This window comes from Trifolium pratense, linkage group LG2 (assembly GCF_020283565.1).
Source record: "Trifolium pratense cultivar HEN17-A07 linkage group LG2, ARS_RC_1.1, whole genome shotgun sequence".
NCBI classification, from domain to species: domain Eukaryota; kingdom Viridiplantae; phylum Streptophyta; class Magnoliopsida; order Fabales; family Fabaceae; genus Trifolium; species Trifolium pratense.
The window spans coordinates 50,173,650-50,179,649 of record NC_060060.1 but is presented as its reverse complement, the minus strand read 5'-3'; positions in this window follow the sequence as shown (position 1 = coordinate 50,179,649).

Genomic DNA, 6,000 nt, shown 5'->3' with positions numbered 1-6,000 from the left:
ATCTCATTTGAGATTTATTAGAGCTAGACATCACTAATTCCAAAATAAATTATTGCGTCTTCTTTAGATTCTGCTTTATCGCTTTTATTTTGTTGTTAATTGCTTTGAAATTTTCATTGAACAAATTGTGATTAAGCTTCTTTGTGTGTTGAAATTAAAAACTTGAAAGTGCGCACCAAGTGTTTGATAACAACACTCTGTGTGATTTTCATTGTTTTCAAAATAACACATTGTTAATTACATATCAAGTATTTGATAAAAGAATAATGCTAGCAACACACTTTTTAACAAACACACTTCAACACATTCTCTTTTATTGGTTGAAATTTACATGGGTCCCATAAAAAAATGTGGACCCATATAACTTTTATGAGACCCACATAAATTTTAATCAATAGAAGAGAGTGTTAGAATTAATTTACTAATTAATCATAAAACATGCTCTCAATAACAAAGATTAAAACCATAATCTTACTTTAGTGCGGAAGCCAAATAAACATATGAGCATGTATCTTTAAACAGGATCTACGACATGTTGATTTATCAAGATTATAGTAATAGGAATACCTGGGTGATGAATCCATTAGACGAACTAACCGCAGAGTCTCTCGGTAGTAATCCTGAAACACAAAGAGAGACGGACGACGAGCATCCGTTGACTTGTATGGTTCTTCCTCAACCGGTACCCTAATGCCTTGAGTTCTCTTCAGATGGGGAGAAGAGATTATTTGCTCATGTACGGTATATTGGGGACCATAGCCTATATATAAGGTGATGGCCAATTAGGGTTCCCATTATTCCGAAATGGGCCATCCTGACATCCACTCACATTGAGCCCATATCCAATTAATTAATTAATTCTAAATAGAAATCTAATTAGCCTTTTACTTTATTTGATCACTTAATCAATTAAGGTTCCTAATTGATAAATAGCTAATATAATTATATAAAGATATTTGCCCACATAATATTATTGGAATATTATAAAATATTCCAACAATCTCCCACTTGGGCTACATATCGTAATAATTATATCATTATTCCTTAGGCGCGCATCCGAATGCTATTCATCTTTAGATTTCAACCTTACAATCTGGTCTATCTCATACACCAATAATGGGACCACCGCGGCTGTCGTCACTGACGTATAACGTGACGGAACCCCGACGACCACCACATCAATGTACTTGACGACATAGATCTGATATGGATGAGTGGCATGGAAATTTCATGCAATGTGATCTCTAAATCATGCCTATTTCCAACTGGTCCAACTGAAAACTTTAGTGAGATCAAACTGAAGTTTGCAAATTCAATATATTTGCACCAAAGATACATAACCAGTTATAACAATAATAACCTCAAACTTTATTTCTGCAGAAAACCTTAACAAAATCTGTATCAATATCAAAAACCAAAGTAAGAACATAACGAATGAGAGACTCCCACTAATCCAAGACATCCTTAGTGACAACAATCGAATGAAAGACCTTAAGTGTCAAGTCTTTGATTAGTGAGTCAGCTAGCATAAACTTTATCTCCATATGTTCTATCATTCAACAACAACTAACAAGTCAACAAACTTTATAAAATAATTGTTGAAACATTATCCGACTAACTTATGTCAAGATATAACTTGTCTTTCAAAACCTTTTACTTTATGCAACCAAGTGACATAAATATTTACAGTCATTTCTTGAGTTAGTAGTCCATTATAAATAGACATCCAAAATTATCAGAGTCAAACATACTGATGATCTCCAAATTATTCAATCTCTGATATGTGAGCACAAATTATTGTTCTCTATAACAATCCTTATGGTTGCCACATTTCAACAATTCAAATTTAGAATTGCTCAAGTATCTGCCAAATGATCTTATTATATACACTATTTCCGAATGCGTATAAGTAAGATCGTACATAAGTTTCTCAAAGCTGAAGCATATATGAAAATACTTTATTTTCTAAATTTCCAGATTTTTCTTTTGAACAATGATTGAGACTAGATAGTCTCCCTTTATAATTAAGGCAATTCCTTTGTTTATTGACTTTCATGTCGAATTTACTTTCAACTTTATTGATACAACTCTTTTGTGATAACCGAATGATACATTGAGAAATCTAAATATCAAAATGCCTAATACAAAAGAGATGTGCCCAAGATCTTTTGTCACTAAACTTTTGTTAGTGATTTCTTGGTTTCACACAATATATCAATGTTGACTAAATAAAATAAATTCCACACATTAAATTTAGAATATAAACATACTCCCACTGAACCTGTATAATCCACAACTCTCCATAATATATATCTCAAAACCAAATGAGACAATCACCTTATGAGACTTTTGTGGTACCAATAATGAGACAACTTTCTTAACAAATATATGGATTTCTTTTGTTTGCACGTTATCTACTTTGTGCCTATTGACATAAAGTTTCATCTGATTGCACTTTATTGTGTTTCTTAATGTTGCCATTAAAAACACTATCTTGATATCCATATTATTTAGCTACAAAAACTATAATAAATAACAAGTGTCGTGACTGTCCTAATAGAGTTTTCAAAATAAAACGAATATGATTTCTCTTTTCAGTCAATACTTTATGACACTTGATGCTTTAATTCTTGAAGGTATTGAGTTTGATCTTCATGAATTAATCTCTTAACTTAATTGAGAGAAAGAACACTAATATCCTTATGAGAACCCAAATTTACTATATAAATAGTAACTATATGAATTGATTTAGAACCAATTCTTCCTCACTCAATTTTGTTCTTTTACCATATCTCTCCCCCAAACTCAATATCTTCAAGAGACTTTGCAATTTCCGCCTCATAATGTTCATTAACATGGGACCGAAGTTTATATTTCTCAAAATTTTCAACAATTCTAGATTGTCACAAGTCATAACTGAATTGACTATAATAATATTTGTATTTGAAAGACAAATTGAATCTCTCGATTTAAAATAATAATCAATAATTTATAACAATAAAACAAAACTTCATTCAATTAATGATTCACCAAATTGTCTTTTAAATACAAATATAAGTTAGTAACAACAATCTAACAAATAGTTGAAAAACCATCAATCTTCACCGACTTATTTCCTCGCCAGATTGATGTGTCTTTCAACATCATTGGAAATTTGTCAGTTTAGATCAAATTTATTATTCTTTATTTGCCTTTATCCTTTGAGGTATTTACATAATGAGCACTATTTTATTTTCTCTTGCTTCAACTGTTTCTTTATTGCACACTTTATGAAATGATTATATTAAAGAATCATTTCTAACTTTAATAGTTATAAGACTAATTGTGCAAATAGAACACTATATGCTAAATTTTCGACAAGATAGCTTGATTGTCAAAATTATATCGCTTTATCAAGATTAAATAGTTACCTAATGTGCTCTTGAGATTTTCTTTGCTTAATAATCCGAATGAAATATTATCTCTCCGACGAGAGCTTATTTTTCGCTTTATTGCTTTAGAAGCACTTTAATTTAAGCAAAGAAAACATGACAAAAAATTATGTCATCTTAAATAATACCTCAAATGTCTCTGAAATTCAAAACTTTATGATCATGAACTATGTCATTTGGAGTATACTCGCCTTTTATACTTGAGTCTCACTTTAAAGTTACCGAATAGTGAGAGAATTTGAGTTTTTCCATCTTGACATAAGTTTAGATCCAAGAACACAATGCTCTTCCTTTATTTCTAAGCGCTAGAATTTTAAGAATTATAATTCTAACATGATTTTGCAGATACATAAACTATATTAGTTTATAGAGAACTAAAAAATTACTCACCAAAATACCTAATGCACCATTGATGTCAAGCCCTTCAAAAATAACATCAATTGCTAGTGGTATTTCATGACAATGATCAAACACTGACGATCAATATTAAAAAATAATAAATCCTTATAATCGTCACATGTTTATCATTATAAGTGTGAATGCAATCCACTAAATACTTGTATGGATCTACACTAACATAACTTTATTAGGCACGTCAATTAATTAATATAGAGACATACACTTCTTTATTTGTAAATTATAAGACAAACAAGATACCAAGCGCACCATTAATCCCCAATCTTTGATTGTAAAAATTAACTGCAAGCGGTACTCTCAATGTAATGATCAAATGTTGGTAATAAGTCCTGTCAGATAATGTGCGCCTTTGACACCAACCATTACCCACATGGATAAACTTAATAATTACCACACATTTACCATCACAGGTATGTATATTATTCGGCCAAACTGCACATCTTCCTTTTGGCCGACTGTAACAGCTCGCATGAATAATCTCATACTAAATCTTTTATAATTTCAATTGAATATAGTCTACGCACCGAAGGTTGCTTTATGCAACTTTTTGTTTCGACAAACTCAATCAAAATTACTAGACAATTTAATAAATTGAATATATATGCATGTAATTATTCGGCCGAACTGTGTCTACCTTTTGGTAGACCAAAATAGTTTGCATGAATAATTTTATACATCCTTATGTGATTCTAACTGAATCAAATCTATGCAACAGAGGTTACTTTTGCAACTTGTTGTTTCAACCAAGACAGTCAAAATCACCTAACAATTTATTAAATCAAATGGGAAGAGTCTTAAATTTACAAGGCACTACTCACAAAATGTAGGTCATTTTCCTTATGATGTCACCTGGTAATCACAAGATTAAACGACATCCCTTAATGTGAGGATAAACTCACAAGCAAAAATTAAATTAGCATGAAATATGTCCGAAGAGCATGATAAAAGAAAACTATTGTAGAAACTTAATAATAATTAACTCAAACATCATAATCATGCTAACAAACCAAATATTTAATTTCAAATAAAATAAAATCTTTATATATACCAAAAAAAAATATATTCATGCCAAAATTGGTTCACATACTTGATGATTCTTTAAATAAAGAAACAAATAGTTTTAGAATGATATTTCTAAAACAAAACTTTATATTCTATAAATAAACAAATTATTATAGAATCAGTACTTTCCCAAAATTTAAAGAATCAAAAACTTTATTTTCTGTACATACCAAATTGAATCAAAATATTTTGAGAATCTTTATTAATTGCTATTTAACGGCAATTAGTCTTGTACAAAAAAATATATATATAATAACCAAATATATATATATTCCAAATCAAATATAAATCTTACGTAACAAATTTTCACCTGAGTAGAGCTAAAAACATTTGATTTGAAAATCTAAAAACTTAAATCCAAAATCTTTATTTTAGGTAACAAAATCCTTATTACTTATGGTTACACAAAAAATTATGATCATGACAAACAAACAAACCCGATCAAAAGAAACAAATATAATATGTGTAAACTATAAAATAGAAAATAAATTAACCAAATTTTATTTTCCATAACTTTATATAAGCAAGTCAAAATCCAAATATGCTTATATATCTTTAAACCCAAAATTTTATACAGAATTGTGATTACAAGTAAATTAATCTCCAAAATTAAAGTAAAACTCTATGTTTGATGTAGAGAAGCTTAATTCTCATCAAACACGACTGCTTGATGTTCATGATCATATTAAAAAAGGAAAATACTTTCTTGTTACCTCCGAATTTTCCATAATTTAAGCTTTATCATATTCGTGTCTAAATTTTCCCAAGGCTTATTCAAGTATCGGATTTTAATCAATACCAAATAAAGTTAATCAATTGATAACCTGAATGTGACAAAATGTTCCGTAATTTAAGGAAGACAAAAAAAAATTGACAACTATATTTGAAAACAAAATCAAATATAAAGATTTGTTTCATGTTTACACTAAAATCAATTTTTTTTAACTGAATCCTTAACCAACGAAACAGTTCAACCTTAAGAAAAATTTGACACCGATTCACAAAAAAAAGTTAAAATGACTGTCATTAGTTTCAATCAGCCAATTTGAATTATAAACTGATGAAATAACTCAAACTGAATACGATAGGC